This window comes from Engystomops pustulosus, chromosome 7, assembly GCF_040894005.1.
Source record: "Engystomops pustulosus chromosome 7, aEngPut4.maternal, whole genome shotgun sequence".
NCBI classification, from domain to species: Eukaryota; Metazoa; Chordata; class Amphibia; order Anura; family Leptodactylidae; genus Engystomops; species Engystomops pustulosus.
In genome coordinates this window covers 690297-712549 of record NC_092417.1, presented here as the reverse complement: position 1 = coordinate 712549, position 22253 = coordinate 690297, and positions in this window count along the sequence as shown.

Here is a 22253-nt window from a genome sequence, read left to right as displayed (position 1 = left end):
TTTATTACTTACTGCTCCACTTTTTTTACTGACTGCTCCACATTTATTACTTAATGCATCACATTTATTACTGACTGCTCCACATTTATTACTGACTGCTCCACATTTATTACTGACTGCATCACATTTATTATTGACTACTTCACATTTATTACTGACTGCTCCACATTTATTACTTACTGCTCCACTTTTTTTACTGACTGCTTCACATTTATTACTTACTGCATCACATTTATTACTGACTGCTCCACATTTATTACTGACTGTATCACATTTATTACTGACTGCTCCACATTTATTACTAGCTGTATTACATTTATTACTGACTGCTCCACATTTATTACTGACTGCTCCACATTTATTACTAGCTGTATTACATTTATTACTGACTGCTCCACATTTATTACTGACTGCATCACATTTATTACTGACTGCTCCACATTTATTACTGACTGTATCACATTTATTACTGACTGCTCCACATTTATTACTGACTGTATCACATTTATTACTGACTGCTCCACATTTATTACTGACTGTATCACATTTATTACTGACTGCTCCACATTTATTACTGACTGCTCCACATTTATTACTGACTGCTCCACATTTATTACTGACTGCATCACATTTATTAATGACTGCTCCACATTTATTACTAACTGCATCACATTTATTACTGACTGCTCCACATTTATTACTGACTGCATCACATTTATTAATGACTGCTCCACATTTATTACTAACTGCATCACATTTTTTACTGACGGCTCCACATTTATTACTGACTGTATCACATTTATTACTGACTGCTCCACATTTATTACTGACTGCATCACATTTATTACTGACTGCTCCACATTTATTACTGACTGCTCCACATTTATTACTTACTGCATCACATTTATTACTGACTGCTCCACATTTATTACTGACTGCATCACATTTATTATTGACTACTTCACATTTATTACTGACTGCTCCATATTTATTACTGACTGTATCACATTTATTACTGACTGCTCCACATTTATTATTGACTGCTCCACATTTATTACTGACTGCTCCACATTTATTACTGACTGCTACACATTTATTACTGACTGCTCCACATTTATTACTGACTGTATCACATTTATTACTGACTGCACCACATTTATTACTGACTGCACCACATTTATTACTGACTGTATCACATTTATTACTGACTGCTCCACATTTATTACTGACTGTATCACATTTATTACTGACTGTATCACATTTATTACTGACTGCTCCACATTTATTACTTACTGCTCCACTTTTTTTACTGACTGCTTCACATTTATTACTAACTGCATCACATTTATTACTGACTGCTTCACATTTATTACTGACTGCTCCACATTTATTAATGGCTGTATCACATTTATTACTGACTGCTCCACATTTATTAATGGCTGTATCACATTTATTACTGACTGCTCCACATTTATTACTGACTGCTCCACATTTATTACTGGCTGTATCACATTTATTACTGACTGCTCCACATTTATTACTGACTGCATCACATTTATTACTGACTGCTCCACATTTATTACTGACTGCATCACATTTATTACTGACTGTATCACATTTATTATTGACTACTTCACATTTATTACTGACTGCTCCACATTTATTACTGACTGTATCACATTTATTACTGACTGCATCACATTTATTACTGACTGCACCACATTTATTACTGACTGTATCACATTTATTATTGACTACTTCACATTTATTACTGACTGCTCCACATTTATTACTGACTGCATCACATTTATTATTGACTACTTCACATTTATTACTGACTGCTCCACATTTATTACTAACTGCATCACATTTATTACTGACTGCTCCACATTTATTATTGACTGTATCACATTTATTACTGACTGCTCCACATTTATTACTGACTGCTCCACATTTATTACTGACTGTATCACATTTATTACTGACTGCTCCACATTTATTACTGACTGTATCACATTTATTACTGACTGCTCCACGTTTATTACTGACTGCTCCACATTTTTTACTTACTGCTCCACTTTTTTTACTGACTGCTTCACATTTATTACTGACTGCTCCACATGTATTACTGACTGTATCACATTTATTACTGACTGCTCCACCTTTATTACGGACTGTATCACATTTATTACTGGCTGCTCCACATTTATTACTGACTGCTCCACATTTATTACTTACTGCTCCACTTTTTTTACTGACTGCTCCACATTTATTACTTAATGCATCACATTTATTACTGACTGCTCCACATTTATTACTGACTGCTCCACATTTATTACTGACTGCATCACATTTATTATTGACTACTTCACATTTATTACTGACTGCTCCACATTTATTACTTACTGCTCCACTTTTTTTACTGACTGCTTCACATTTATTACTTACTGCATCACATTTATTACTGACTGCTCCACATTTATTACTGACTGTATCACATTTATTACTGACTGCTCCACATTTATTACTAGCTGTATTACATTTATTACTGACTGCTCCACATTTATTACTGACTGCTCCACATTTATTACTAGCTGTATTACATTTATTACTGACTGCTCCACATTTATTACTGACTGCATCACATTTATTACTGACTGCTCCACATTTATTACTGACTGTATCACATTTATTACTGACTGCTCCACATTTATTACTGACTGTATCACATTTATTACTGACTGCTCCACATTTATTACTGACTGTATCACATTTATTACTGACTGCTCCACATTTATTACTGACTACTCCACATTTATTACTGACTGCTCCACATTTATTACTGACTGCATCACATTTATTAATGACTGCTCCACATTTATTACTAACTGCATCACATTTATTACTGACTGCTCCACATTTATTACTGACTGCATCACATTTATTAATGACTGCTCCACATTTATTACTAACTGCATCACATTTTTTACTGACGGCTCCACATTTATTACTGACTGTATCACATTTATTACTGACTGCTCCACATTTATTACTGACTGCATCACATTTATTACTGACTGCTCCACATTTATTACTGACTGCTCCACATTTATTACTTACTGCATCACATTTATTACTGACTGCTCCACATTTATTACTGACTGCATCACATTTATTATTGACTACTTCACATTTATTACTGACTGCTCCATATTTATTACTGACTGTATCACATTTATTACTGACTGCTCCACATTTATTATTGACTGCTCCACATTTATTACTGACTGCTCCACATTTATTACTGACTGCTACACATTTATTACTGACTGCTCCACATTTATTACTGACTGTATCACATTTATTACTGACTGCACCACATTTATTACTGACTGCACCACATTTATTACTGACTGTATCACATTTATTACTGACTGCTCCACATTTATTACTGACTGTATCACATTTATTACTGACTGTATCACATTTATTACTGACTGCTCCACATTTATTACTTACTGCTCCACTTTTTTTACTGACTGCTTCACATTTATTACTAACTGCATCACATTTATTACTGACTGCTTCACATTTATTACTGACTGCTCCACATTTATTAATGGCTGTATCACATTTATTACTGACTGCTCCACATTTATTAATGGCTGTATCACATTTATTACTGACTGCTCCACATTTATTACTGACTGCTCCACATTTATTACTGGCTGTATCACATTTATTACTGACTGCTCCACATTTATTACTGACTGCATCACATTTATTACTGACTGCTCCAAATTTATTACTGACTGCTCCACATTTATTACTGACTGCTCCACATTTATTACTGACTGTATCACATTTATTACAGACTGCTCCACATTTATTACTGACTGCTCCACATTTATTACTGACTATATCACTTCTATTACTAACTGCTCCACATTTTTACTGACTGCTCCACATTTATTACTGACTGTATCACATTTATTACTGGCTGTATCACATTTATTACTGACTGCTCCACATTTATTACTGACTGCATCACATTTATTACTGACTGCTCCACATTTATTACTGACTGCATCACATTTATTACTGACTGCTCCACATTTATTACTGACTGTATCACATTTATTACTGACTGCTCCACATGTATTACTGACTGTATCACATTTATTACTGACTGCTCCACATGTATTACTGACTGTATCACTTTTATTACTGACTGCTTCACATTTATTACTGACTACTTCACATTTATTACTTACTGCATCACATTTATTACTGACTGTATCACATTTATTACTGACTGCATAACATTTATTACTGACTGCTCCACATTTATTACTGACTGCATCACATTTATTACTGACTGTATCACATTTATTATTGACTACTTCACATTTATTACTGACTGCTTCACATTTATTACTGACTGCTCCACATTTATTACTGACTGTATCACATTTATTACTGACTGCTCCACATTTATTACTGACTGCTCCACATTTATTACTGACTGCTCCACATTTATTACTGACTGTATCACATTTATTACTGACTGCATCACATTTATTACTGACTACATCACATTTATTACTGAGTGCTACACATTTATTACTGACTGTATCACATTTATTACTGACTGCTCCACATTTATTACTGACTGTATCACATTTATTACTGACTGTATCACATTTATTACTGACTGCTTCACATTTATTACTGACTGCTCCACATTTATTACTGACTGCTTCACATTTATTACTGACTGCTCCACATTTATTAATGACTATATCACTTTTATTACTAACTGCTCCACATTTTTACTGACTGCTCCACATTTATTACTGACTGTATCACATTTATTACTGACTGCTCCACATTTATTACTGGCTGTATCACATTTATTACTGACTGCTCCACAGTTATTACTGGCTGTATCACATTTATTACTGACTGCTCCATATTTATTACTGACTGTATCACATTTATTACTGACTGCTCCACATTTATTACTGACTGCTACACATTTATTACTGACTGCATCACATTTATTACTGACTGCTCCTAATTTATTACTGACTGTATCACATTTATCACTGATTGCTCCACATTTATTACTGACTGCTCCACATTTATTACTGACTGCATCACATTTATTACTGACTGTATCACATTTATTACTGACTGCTCCACATTTATTACTGACTGTATCACATTTATTTCTGACTGCTGCACATTTATTAATGGCTGTATCACATTTATTACTGACTGTTTCACATTTATTACTGACTGTATCACATTTATTACTGACTGCTCCACATTTATTACTGACTGCATCACATTTATTACTGACTGCTCCAAATTTATTACTGACTGCTCCACATTTATTACTGGCTGTATCACATTTATTACTGACTGCTCTACATTTATTACTGACTGCTCCACATTTTTTTACTGACTGCTCCACATTTATAACTGACTGTATCACATTTATTACTGACTGCTCCACATTTATTACTGAGTGCTTCACATTTATTACTGACTGCATCACATTTATTAATGACTATATCACTTTTATTACTGACTGCTCCACATTTATTACTGACTGCTCTTTATTTATTACTGACTGTATCACATTTATTAGTGACTGCTACACATTTATTACTCACTGCATCACATTTATTACTGACTGCTACACATTTATTACTGACTACATCACATTTATTACTGACTGTATCACATTTATTACTGACTGCTCCAAATTTTTTCTGACTGCTCCACATTTATTACTGACTGTATCACATTTGTTACTGACTGCTTCTCATTTATTACTGACTGCTCCACATTTTTTACTGACTGCTCCACATTTATTACTGACTGTATCACATTTATTACTGACTGCTCCACATTTATTACTGACTGCTCCACATTTATTACTGGCTGTATCACATTTATTACTGACTGCTCCACATTTATTACTGGCTGTATCACATTTATTACTGACTGCTACACATTTATTACTGGCTGTATCACATTTATTACTGACTGCTCCTAATTTATTACTGACTGTATCACATTTATTACTGATTGCTCCACATTTATTACTGACTGCTCCACATTTACTACTGACTATATCACATTTATTACTGACTGCACCACATTTATTACTGACTGTATCACATTTATTACTGACTGTATCACATTTATTACTGACTACTTCACATTTATTACTAACTGCTCCACATTTATTACTGACTGCACCACATTTATTACTGACTGCACCACATTTATTACTGACTGTATCACATTTATTACTGACTGTATCACATTTATTATTGACTACTTCACATTTATTACTGACTGTATCACATTTATTACTGACTGTATCACATTTTTACTGACTGTATCACATTTATTACTGACTGCATCACATTTATTACTGACTGCTCCACATTTATCACTGACTGTATCACATTTATTACTGACTGTATCACATTTATTACTGGCTGTATCACATTTATTACTGACTGCTCCACATTTATCACTGACTGTATCACATTTATTACTGACTGTATCACATTTATTACTGACTGCATCACATTTATTACTGACTGCTCCTAATTTATTACTGACTACATCACATTTATTACTGAGTGCTACACATTTATTACTGACTGTATCACATTTATTACTGACTGCTCCACATTTATTACTGACTGTATCACATTTATTACTGACTGCTCCACATTTATTACTGACTGCATCACATTTATTACTTACTGTATCACATTTATTATTGACTACTTCACATTTATTACTGACTGCTCCACATTTATTACTGACTGCATCACATTTATTATTGACTACTTCACATTTATTACTAACTGCATCACATTTATTACTGACTGCTCCACATTTATTACTGACTGTATCACATTTATTACTGACTGCTCCACTTTTATTACTGACTGCTCCACATTTATTACTGACTGCTCCACATTTATTACTGACTGTATCACATTTATTACTGACTGCTCCACATTTATTACTGACTGTATCACATTTATTACTGACTGCTCCACGTTTATTACTGACTGCTCCACATTTTTTACTTACTGCTCCACTTTTTTTACTGACTGCTTCACATTTATTACTGACTGCTCCACATGTATTACTGACTGTATCAAATTTATTACTGACTGCTCCACATTTATTACGTACTGTATCACATTTATTACTGGCTGCTCCACATTTATTACTGACTGCTCCACATTTATTACTTACTGCTCCACTTTTTTTACTGACTGCTCCACATTTATTACTTACTACTTCACATTTATTACTTACTGCATCACATTTATTACTGACTGCTCCACATTTATTACTGACTGCTCCACATTTATTACTGACTGCATCACATTTATTATTGACTACTTCACATTTATTACTGACTGCTCCACATTTATTACTTACTGCTCCACTTTTTTTACTGACTGCTTCACATTTATTACTTACTGCATCACATTTATTACTGACTGCATCACATTTATTACTGACTGCTCCACATTTATTACTGACTGTATCACATTTATTACTGACTGCTCCACATTTATTACTAGCTGTATTACATTTATTACTGACTGCTCCACATTTATTACTGACTGCATCACATTTATTACTGACTGCTCCACATTTATTACTGACTGCTCCACATTTATTACTAACTGCATCACATTTATTACTGACTGCATCACATTTATTACTGACTGTATCACATTTATTACTGACTGCTCCACATTTATTACTGACTGTATCACATTTATTACTGACTGCTCCACATTTATTACTGACTGCTCCACATTTATTACTGACTGTATCACATTTATTACTGACTGCTCCACATTTATTACTGACTGCTCCACATTTATTACTGACTGCTCCACATTTATTACTGACTGTATCACATTTATTACTGACTGCTCCACATTTATTACTGACTGTATCACATTTATTACTGACTGCTCCACATTTATTACTGACTGTATCACATTTATTACTGACTGCTCCACATTTATTACTGACTGCTCCACATTTATTACTGACTGCTCCACATTTATTACTGACTGTATCACATTTATTACTGACTGCTCCACATTTATTACTGACTGCTCCACATTTATTACTGACTGTATCACATTTATTACTGACTGCATCACATTTATTACTGACTGCTCCACATTTATTACTTACTGCATCACATTTATTACTGACTGCATCACATTTATCACTGACTGTATCACATTTATTACTGACTGCTCCACATTTATTACATACTGCTCCACTTTTTTTACTGACTGCTTCACATTTATTACTGACTGCATCACATTTATTATTGACTACTTCACATTTATTACTGACTGCTCCACATTTATTACATACTGCTCCACTTTTTTTACTGACTGCTTCACATTTATTACTGACTACTTCACATTTATTACTAACTACTTCACATTTATTACTGACTGCTCCATATTTATTACTGACTGTATCACATTTATTACTGACTGTATCACATTTATTACTGACTGCTCCACATTTATTACTGACTGTATCACATTTATTACTGACTGCTCCACATTTATTACTGACTGTATCACATTTATTACTGACTGCTCCACATTTATTACTGACTGTATCACATTTATTACTGACTGCTCCACATTTATTACTGACTGTATCACATTTATTACTGACTGCTCCACATTTATTACTGACTGCTCCACATTTATTACTGACTGCATCACATTTATTAATGACTGCTCCACATTTATTACTAACTGCATCACATTTATTACTGACTGCTCCACATTTATTACTGACTGTATCACATTTATTACTGACTGCTCCACATTTATTACTGACTGCATCACATTTATTAATGACTGCTCCACATTTATTACTGACTGCTCCACATTTATTACTTACTGCATCACATTTATTACTGACTGCTCCACATTTATTACTGACTGCATCACATTTATTATTGACTGCTCCACATTTATTACATACTGCTCCACTTTTTTTACTGACTGCTTCACATTTATTACTCACTGCTCCACATTTATTACTTACTGCATCACATTTATCAATGACTGCTCCACATTTATTACTAACTGCATCACATTTATTACTGACTGCTCCATATTTATTACTGACTGTATCACATTTATTACTGACTGCTCCACATTTATTATTGACTGCTCCACATTTATTACTGACTGCTCCACATTTATTACTGACTGCTACACATTTATTACTGACTGCTCCACATTTATTACTGACTGTATCACATTTATTACAGACTGTATCACATTTATTACTGACTGCTTCACATTTATTACTGACTGCTCCACATTTATTACTGACTGTATCACATTTATTACTGACTGTATCACATTTATTACTGACTGCTTCACATTTATTACTGACTGCTCCACATTTATTACTGACTGTATCACATTTATTACCGACTGCTCCACATTTATTACTGGCTGTATCACATTTATTAGTGACTGCTACACATTTATTACTAACTACATCACATTTATTACTGACTGCTCCACATTTATTACTGACTGTATCACATTTATTACTGACTGCTCCACATTTATTACTGACTGCATCACATTTATTACTGACTGCTCCACATTTATTACTGACTGCATCACATTTATTACTGACTGCTACACATTTATTACTGACTGTATCACATTTATTACTGACTGCTCCACATTTATTACTGGCTGTATCACATTTATTACTGACTGCTCCACATTTATTACTGACTGCATCACATTTATTACTGACTGCTACACATTTATTACTGACTGTATCACATTTATTACTGACTGCTCCACATTTATTACTGACTGTATCACATTTATTACCGACTGCTCCACATTTATTACTGACTGCATCACATTTATTACTGACTGCTACACATTTATTACTGACTGTATCACATTTATTACTGACTGCTCCACATTTATTACTGGCTGTATCACATTTATTACTGACTGCTACACATTTATTACTAACTACATCACATTTATTACTGACTGCTCCACATTTATTACTGACTGTATCACATTTATTACTGACTGCTCCACATTTATTACTGACTGCTCCACATTTATTACTGACTGTATCACATTTATTACTGACTGCTCCACATTTATTACTGACTGTATCACATTTATTACTGACTGCTCCAAATTTTTTCTGACTGCTTCACATTTATTACTGACTGTATCACATTTATTACTGACTGTATCACATTTATTACTGACTGCTCCACATTTATTACTGACTGTATCACATTTATTACTGACTGCTCCAAATTTTTTCTGACTGCTCCACATTTATTACTGACTGTATCACATTTATTACTGACTGCTCCACATTTATTACTGACTGCTCCACATTTATTACTGGCTGCATCACATTTATTACTGACTGCTCCACATTTATTACTGACTGTATCACATTTATTACTAACTGCATCACATTTATTACTGACTACATCACATTTATTACTGACTACATCACATTTATTACTGACTGCTTCACATTTATTACTGACTGCTCCACATTTATTACTGACTGCTTCACATTTATTACTGACTGCATCACATTTATTACTGACTGCTCCACATTTATTACTGACTGTATCACATTTATTACTGACTGCTCCACATTTATTACTGACTGCTCCACATTTATTACTGACTGTATCACATTTATTACTGACTGCTCCACATTTATTACTGACTGTATCACATTTATTACTGACTGCTCCACATTTATTACTGACTGTATCACATTTATTACTGACTGCTCCACATTTATTACTGACTGCTCCACATTTATTACTGACTGTATCACATTTATTACTGACTGCTCCACATTTATTACTGGCTGTATCACATTTATTACTGACTGCTCCACATTTATTACTGACTGCATCACATTTATTACTGACTGCTCCACATTTATTACTGACTGTATCACATTTATTACTGACTGCTACACATTTATTACTGACTGCTCCACATTTATTACTAACTGTTTCACATTTATTACTGACTGCTCCTAATTTATTACTGACTACATCACATTTATTACTGAGTGCTACACATTTATTACTGACTGTATCACATTTATTACTGACTGCTCCACATTTATTACTGACTGTATCACATTTATTACTGACTGCTCCACATTTATTACTGACTGCTCCACATTTATTACTGACTGCTCCACATTTATTACTGACTGTATTACATTTATTACTGACTGCTCCACATTTATTACTGACTGCTCCACATTTATTACTGACTGTATTACATTTATTACTGACTGCTCCACATTTATTACTGACGGTATCACATTTATTACTGACTGCTCCACATTTATTACTTACTGTATCACATTTATTATTGACTACTTCACATTTATTACTGACTGCTCCACATTTATTACTGACTGCATCACATTTATTACTGACTGCTCCACATTTATTACTAACTGCAGCACATTTATTACTGGCTGTATCACATTTATTACTGACTGTATCACATTTATTACTTACTGCTCCACATTTATTACTGACTGCTCCACATTTATTACTGACTGCTCCACATTTATTACTAACTGCATCACATTTATTACTGACTGCTCCACATTTATTACTAACTGCATCACATTTATTACTGACTGCTCCACATTTATTACTGACTGCTCCACATTTATTACTGACTGCATCACATTTATTATTGACTACTTCACATTTATTACTGACTGCATCACATTTATTACTGACTGCTCCACATTTATTACTGACTGTATCACATTTATTACTGACTGCTCCATATTTATTACTGACTGTATCACATTTATTACTGACTGCTCCACATTTATTACTGACTGCTCCACATTTATTACTGACTGCATCACATTTATTACTGACTGCTCCACATTTATTACTGGCTGTATCACATTTATTACTGACTGCTCCACATTTATTACTGACTGCATCACATTTATTACTGACTGCTCCACATTTATTACTGACTGCTCCACATTTATTACTGACTGCATCACATTTATTACTGACTGCTACACATTTATTACTGACTGCTACACATTTATTACTGACTGCATCACATTTATTACTGACTGCTCCCCAGTTATTACTGACTGCACCACATTTATTACTGACTGTATCACATTTATTACTGACTGCTCCACATTTATTACTGACTGTATCACATTTATTACTGACTGCTTCTCATTTATTACTGACTGCACCACATTTATTACTGACTGTATCACATTTATTACTGACTGCTCCACATTTATTACTGACTGTATCACATTTATTACTGACTGCTTCTCATTTATTACTGACTGCTCCACATTTATTACTGACTGTATCACATTTATTACTGGCTGCTCCACATTTATTTCTGACTGTATCACATTTATTACTGACTGCTTCACATTTATTACTGACTGCTCCACATTTATTACTAACTGTTTCACATTTATTACTGACTGCTCCACATTTATTACTGACTGCTCCACATTTATTACTGGCTGTATCACATTTATTACTGACTGCTCCACATTTATTACTGACTGCATTACATTTATTACTGACTGTATCACATTTATTACTGACTGCTTCACATTTATTACTGACTGCTCCACATGTATTACTAACTGTTTCACATTTATTACTGACTGCTCCACATTTATTACTGACTGCTCCACATTTATTACTGGCTGTATCACATTTATTACTGACTGCTCCACATTTATTACTGACTACATTACATTTATTACTGACTGCTACACATTTATAACTGACTACATCACATTTATTACTGACTGCTCCACATGTATTACTGACTGTATCACATTTATTACTGACTGCTCCACATTTATTACTTACTGCTCCACTTTTTTTACTGACTGCTTCACATTTATTACTGACTGCATCACATTTATTACTTACTGCATCACATTTATTACTGACTGTATCACATTTATTACTGACTGCATAACATTTATTACTGACTGCTCCACATTTATTACTGACTGCATCACATTTATTACTGACTGCATCACATTTATTACTGACTGTATCACATTTATTACTGACTGTATCACATTTATTATTGACTACTTCACATTTATTACTGACTGCTCCACATTTATTACTGACTGCATCACATTTATTATTGACTACTTCACATTTATTACTGACTGCACCACATTTACTACTGACTGCTCCACATTTATTGCTAACTGCATCACATTTATTACTGACTGCTCCACATTTATTACAGACTATATCACATTTATTACTGACTGCTCCACATTTATTACTGACTGCATCACATTTATTACTGACTGCTCCACATTTATTACTGACTGTATCACATTTATTACTGACTGCTCCACATTTATTACTGACTGCTCCACATTTATTACTGACTGTATCACATTTATTACTGACTGCTCCACATTTATTACTGGCTGTATCACATTTATTACTGACTGCTCCACATTTATCACTGACTGTATCACATTTATTACTGACTGCTCCACATTTATTACTGACTGCATCACATTTATCACTGACTGCACCACATTTATTACTGACTGCATCACATTTATTACTGACTGCTCCACATTTATTACTGACTGTATCACATTTATTACTGACTGCTACACATTTATTACTGACTGCTCCACATTTATTACTAACTGTTTCACATTTATTACTGACTGCTCCTAATTTATTACTGACTACATCACATTTATTACTGAGTGCTACACATTTATTACTGACTGTATCACATTTATTACTGACTGCTCCACATTTATTACTGACTGTATCACATTTATTACTGACTGCTCCACATTTATTACTGACTGCTCCACATTTATTACTGACTGCTCCACATTTATTACTGACTGTATTACATTTATTACTGACTGCTCCACATTTATTACTGACTGCTCCACATTTATTACTGACTGTATTACATTTATTACTGACTGCTCCACATTTATTACTGACGGTATCACATTTATTACTGACTGCTCCACATTTATTACTTACTGTATCACATTTATTATTGACTACTTCACATTTATTACTGACTGCTCCACATTTATTACTGACTGCATCACATTTATTACTGACTGCTCCACATTTATTACTAACTGCAGCACATTTATTACTGGCTGTATCACATTTATTACTGACTGTATCACATTTATTACTTACTGCTCCACATTTATTACTGACTGCTCCACATTTATTACTGACTGCTCCACATTTATTACTAACTGCATCACATTTATTACTGACTGCTCCACATTTATTACTAACTGCATCACATTTATTACTGACTGCTCCACATTTATTACTGACTGCTCCACATTTATTACTGACTGCATCACATTTATTATTGACTACTTCACATTTATTACTGACTGCATCACATTTATTACTGACTGCTCCACATTTATTACTGACTGTATCACATTTATTACTGACTGCTCCATATTTATTACTGACTGTATCACATTTATTACTGACTGCTCCACATTTATTACTGACTGCTCCACATTTATTACTGACTGCATCACATTTATTACTGACTGCTCCACATTTATTACTGGCTGTATCACATTTATTACTGACTGCTCCACATTTATTACTGACTGCATCACATTTATTACTGACTGCTCCACATTTATTACTGACTGCTCCACATTTATTACTGACTGCATCACATTTATTACTGACTGCTACACATTTATTACTGACTGCTACACATTTATTACTGACTGCATCACATTTATTACTGACTGCTCCCCAGTTATTACTGACTGCACCACATTTATTACTGACTGTATCACATTTATTACTGACTGCTCCACATTTATTACTGACTGTATCACATTTATTACTGACTGCTTCTCATTTATTACTGACTGCACCACATTTATTACTGACTGTATCACATTTATTACTGACTGCTCCACATTTATTACTGACTGTATCACATTTATTACTGACTGCTTCTCATTTATTACTGACTGCTCCACATTTATTACTGACTGTATCACATTTATTACTGGCTGCTCCACATTTATTTCTGACTGTATCACATTTATTACTGACTGCTTCACATTTATTACTGACTGCTCCACATTTATTACTAACTGTTTCACATTTATTACTGACTGCTCCACATTTATTACTGACTGCTCCACATTTATTACTGGCTGTATCACATTTATTACTGACTGCTCCACATTTATTACTGACTGTATCACATTTATTACTGACTGCTTCACATTTATTACTGACTGCTCCACATGTATTACTAACTGTTTCACATTTATTACTGACTGCTCCACATTTATTACTGACTGCTCCACATTTATTACTGGCTGTATCACATTTATTACTGACTGCTCCACATTTATTACTGACTACATTACATTTATTACTGACTGCTACACATTTATAACTGACTACATCACATTTATTACTGACTGCTCCACATGTATTACTGACTGTATCACATTTATTACTGACTGCTCCACATTTATTACTTACTGCTCCACTTTTTTTACTGACTGCTTCACATTTATTACTGACTGCATCACATTTATTACTTACTGCATCACATTTATTACTGACTGTATCACATTTATTACTGACTGCATAACATTTATTACTGACTGCTCCACATTTATTACTGACTGCATCACATTTATTACTGACTGCATCACATTTATTACTGACTGTATCACATTTATTACTGACTGTATCACATTTATTATTGACTACTTCACATTTATTACTGACTGCTCCACATTTATTACTGACTGCATCACATTTATTATTGACTACTTCACATTTATTACTGACTGCACCACATTTACTACTGACTGCTCCACATTTATTGCTAACTGCATCACATTTATTACTGACTGCTCCACATTTATTACAGACTATATCACATTTATTACTGACTGCTCCACATTTATTACTGACTGCATCACATTTATTACTGACTGCTCCACATTTATTACTGACTGTATCACATTTATTACTGACTGCTCCACATTTATTACTGACTGCTCCACATTTATTACTGACTGTATCACATTTATTACTGACTGCTCCACATTTATTACTGGCTGTATCACATTTATTACTGACTGCTCCACATTTATCACTGACTGTATCACATTTATTACTGACTGCTCCACATTTATTACTGACTGCATCACATTTATCACTGACTGCACCACATTTATTACTGACTGCACCACATTTATTACTGACTGCATCACATTTATTACTGACTGCTACACATTTATTACTGACTGCACCACATTTATTACTGACTGTATCACATTTATTACTGACTGCTACACATTTATTACTGACTGCTCCACATTTATTACTGACTGCATCACATTTATTACTGACTGCTCCTAATTTATTACTGACTACATCACATTTATTACTGACTGCTCCACATTTATTACTGACTGCTCCACATTTATTACTGACTGTATCACATTTATTACTGACTGCTCCACATTTATTACTGACTGCTCCACATTTATTACTGACTGTATCACATTTATTACTGACTGCTCCACATTTATTACTGACTGCTCCACATTTATCACTAACTGTATCACATTTATTACTGACTGCATCGCATTTATTATTGACTACTTCACATTTATTACTGACTGCTCCACATTTATTACTGCCTGTATCACATTTATTACTGAGTGCTACACATTTATTACTGACTGCATCACATTTATTACTGACTGCATCACATTTATTACTGACTGCTCCACATTTATTACTGACTGCTCCACATTTATTACTGACTGTAATACATTTATTACTTACTGCATCACATTTATTACTGACTGCACCACATTTATTACTGACTGCACCACATTTATTACTGACTGCATCGCATTTATTATTGACTACTTCACATTTATTACTGACTGCATCGCATTTATTATTGACTACTTCACATTTATTACTGACTGCATCACATTTATTATTGACTACTTCACATTTATTACTGACTGCTCCACATTTATTACTGGCTGTATCACATTTATTACTGACTGCTCCACATTTATTACTGACTGTATTACATTTATTACTGACTGCATTACATTTATTACTGACTACTCCACATTTATTACTGACTGCATCACATTTATTACTGACTGTATCACATTTATTACTGACTGCTTCACATTTATTACTGACTGTAGCACATTTATTACTGACTGCTCCACATTTATTACTGACTACATCACATTTATTACTGACTGCATCACATTTATTACTGACTGCTCCACATTTATTACTGACTGTATCACATTTATTACTGACTGTATCACATTTATTACTGACTGCTTCACATTTATTACTGACTGTAGCACATTTATTACTGACTGCTCCACATTTATTACTGACTACATCACATTTATTACTGACTGCATCACATTTATTACTGACTGCTCCACATTTATTACTGACTGTATCACATTTATTACTGACTGCTCCACATTTATTACTGACTGCATCACATTTATTACTGACTGCTCCACATTTATTACTGACTGTATCACATTTATTACTGACTGCTCCACATTTATTACTGACTGCTCCACATTTATTACTGACTGCTCCACATTTATTACTGACTACATTACATTTATTACTGACTGCTCCACATTTATTACTGACTGCTCCACATTTATTACTGACTGTATCACATTTATTACTGACTGCTCCACATTTATTACTGACTGCATCACATTTATTACTGACTGCTCCACATTTATTACTGACTGCTCCACATTTATTACTGACTGCATCACATTTATTATTGACTACTTCACATTTATTACTGACTGCTCCACATTTATTGCTAACTGCATCACATTTATTACTGACTGCTCCACATTTATTACTGACTATATCACATTTATTACTGACTGCTCCACATTTATTACTGACTGCATCACATTTATTACTGACTGTATCACATTTATTACTGACTGCTCCACATTTATTACTGACTGCTCCACATTTATTATTGACTACTTCACATATATTACTGACTGTATCACATTTATTAGTGACTGCTCCACATTTATCACTAACTGTATCACATTTATTACTGACTGCATCGCATTTATTATTGACTGCTTCACATTTATTACTGACTGCTACACATTTATTACTGACTGCATCACATTTATTACTGACTGCATCACATTTATTACTGACTGCTACACATTTATTACTGACTGCATCGCATTTATTATTGACTGCTTCACATTTATTACTGACTGCTACACATTTATTACTGACTGCTGCACATTTATTACTGACTGTATCACATTTATTACTGACTGCTCCACATTTATTACTGACTGTATCACATTTATTACTGACTGCTCCACAATTATTACTGACTGCATCACATTTATTATTGACTACTTCACATTTATTACTGACTGTATCACATTTATTACTGACTGCTCCACATTTATTACTGACTGTATCACATTTATTTCTGACTGCTCCACATTTATTACTGACTGCTCCACATTTATTACTGACTGTATCACATTTATTACTGACTGCATCACATTTATTACTGACTGTATCACATTTATTACTGACTGCTCCACATTTATTACTGACTGCTCCATATGTATTACTGACTGCAAAACATTTATTACTGACTGCTCCACATTTATTACTGACTGTATCACATTTATTACTGACTGCTCCACATTTATTACTGACTGTATCACATTTATTACTGACTGCTCCACATTTATTACTGACTGCTCCACATTTATTACTAACTGTATCACATTTATTACTGACTGCTCCACATTTATTACTGACTGTATCACATTTATTACTGACTGCTCCACATTTATTACTAACTACTTCACATTTATTACTGACTGCTCCACATTTATTACTGACTGCTCCACATTTATTACTGGCTGTATCACATTTCTTACTGACTGCTCCACATTTATTACTGACTGCTCCACATTTATTACTGGCTGTATCACATTTATTACTGACTGCTCCACATTTATTACTGACTGTATCACATTTATTACTGACTGCTCCACATTTATTACTGACTGCTCCACATTTATTACTGACTGCTCCACATTTATTACTGACTACATTACATTTATTACTGACTGCTCCACATTTATTACTGACTGCTCCACATTTATTACTGACTGTATCACATTTATTACTGACTGCTCCACATTTATTACTGACTGCATCACATTTATTACTGACTGCTCCACATTTATTACTGACTGCTCCACATTTATTACTGACTGCATCACATTTATTATTGACTACTTCACATTTATTACTGACTGCTCCACATTTATTGCTAACTGCATCACATTTATTACTGACTGCTCCACATTTATTACTGACTATATCACATTTATTACTGACTGCTCCACATTTATTACTGACTGCATCACATTTATTACTGACTGTATCACATTTATTACTGACTGCTCCACATTTATTACTGACTGCTCCACATTTATTATTGACTACTTCACATATATTACTGACTGTATCACATTTATTAGTGACTGCTCCACATTTATCACTAACTGTATCACATTTATTACTGACTGCATCGCATTTATTATTGACTGCTTCACATTTATTACTGACTGCTACACATTTATTACTGACTGCATCACATTTATTACTGACTGCATCACATTTATTACTGACTGCTACACATTTATTACTGACTGCATCGCATTTATTATTGACTGCTTCACATTTATTACTGACTGCTACACATTTATTACTGACTGCTGCACATTTATTACTGACTGTATCACATTTATTACTGACTGCTCCACATTTATTACTGACTGTATCACATTTATTACTGACTGCTCCACAATTATTACTGACTGCATCACATTTATTATTGACTACTTCACATTTATTACTGACTGTATCACATTTATTACTGACTGCTCCACATTTATTACTGACTGTATCACATTTATTTCTGACTGCTCCACATTTATTACTGACTGCTCCACATTTATTACTGACTGTATCACATTTATTACTGACTGCATCACATTTATTACTGACTGTATCACATTTATTACTGACTGCTCCACATTTATTACTGACTGCTCCATATGTATTACTGACTGCAAAACATTTATTACTGACTGCTCCACATTTATTACTGACTGTATCACATTTATTACTGACTGCTCCACATTTATTACTGACTGTATCACATTTATTACTGACTGCTCCACATTTATTACTGACTGCTCCACATTTATTACTAACTGTATCACATTTATTACTGACTGCTCCACATTTATTACTGACTGTATCACATTTATTACTGACTGCTCCACATTTATTACTGACTGTATCACATTTATTACTGACTGCTCCACATTTATTACTAACTACTTCACATTTATTACTGACTGCTCCACATTTATTACTGACTGCTCCACATTTATTACTGGCTGTATCACATTTCTTACTGACTGCTCCACATTTATTACTGACTGCTCCACATTTATTACTGGCTGTATCACATTTATTACTGACTGCTCCACATTTATTACTGACTGCTCCACATTTATTACTGGCTGTATCACATTTCTTACTGACTGCTCCACATTTATTACTGACTGCTCCACATTTCTTACTGGCTGTATCACATTTATTACTGACTGTTTTACATTTATTACTGACTGCTCCACATTTATTACTGACTGCTCCACATTTATTACTGACTGCTCCACATTTATTACTGGCTGTATCACATTTATTACTGACTGCTCTACATTTATTACTGACTGCTCCACATTTATTACTGACTGCTCCACATTTACTACTGGCTGTATCACATTTATTACTGACTGCTCCACATTTATTACTGACTGCATCACATTTATTATTGACTACTTCACATTTATTACTGACTGCTCCACATTTATTACTAACTGCATCACATTTATTACTGACTGCTCCACATTTATTACTGACTGTATCACATTTATTACTGACTGCTCCACATTTATTACTGACTGTATCACATTTATTACTGACTGCATCACATTTATTACTGACTGTATCACATTTATTACTGACTGCTCCACATTTATTACTGACTGCTCCATATGTATTACTGACTGCAAAACATTTATTACTGACTGCTCCACATTTATTACTGACTGTATCACATTTATTACTGACTGCTCCACATTTATTACTGACTGTATCACATTTATTACTGACTGCTCCACATTTATTACTGACTGCTCCACATTTATTACTGACTGTATCACATTTATTACTGACTGCTCCACATTTATTACTGGCTGTATCACATTTATTACTGACTGCTCCACATTTATCACTGACTGTATCACATTTATTACTGACTGCTCCACATTTATTACTGACTGCATCACATTTATCACTGACTGCACCACATTTATTACTGACTGCACCACATTTATTACTGACTGCATCACATTTATTACTGACTGCTACACATTTATTACTGACTGCACCACATTTATTACTGACTGTATCACATTTATTACTGACTGCTACACATTTATTACTGACTGCTCCACATTTATTACTGACTGCATCACATTTATTACTGACTGCTCCTAATTTATTACTGACTACATCACATTTATTACTGACTGCTCCACATTTATTACTGACTGCTCCACATTTATTACTGACTGTATCACATTTATTACTGACTGCTCCACATTTATTACTGACTGCTCCACATTTATTACTGACTGTATCACATTTATTACTGACTGCTCCACATTTATTACTGACTGCTCCACATTTATCACTAACTGTATCACATTTATTACTGACTGCATCGCATTTATTATTGACTACTTCACATTTATTACTGACTGCTCCACATTTATTACTGCCTGTATCACATTTATTACTGAGTGCTACACATTTATTACTGACTGCATCACATTTATTACTGACTGCATCA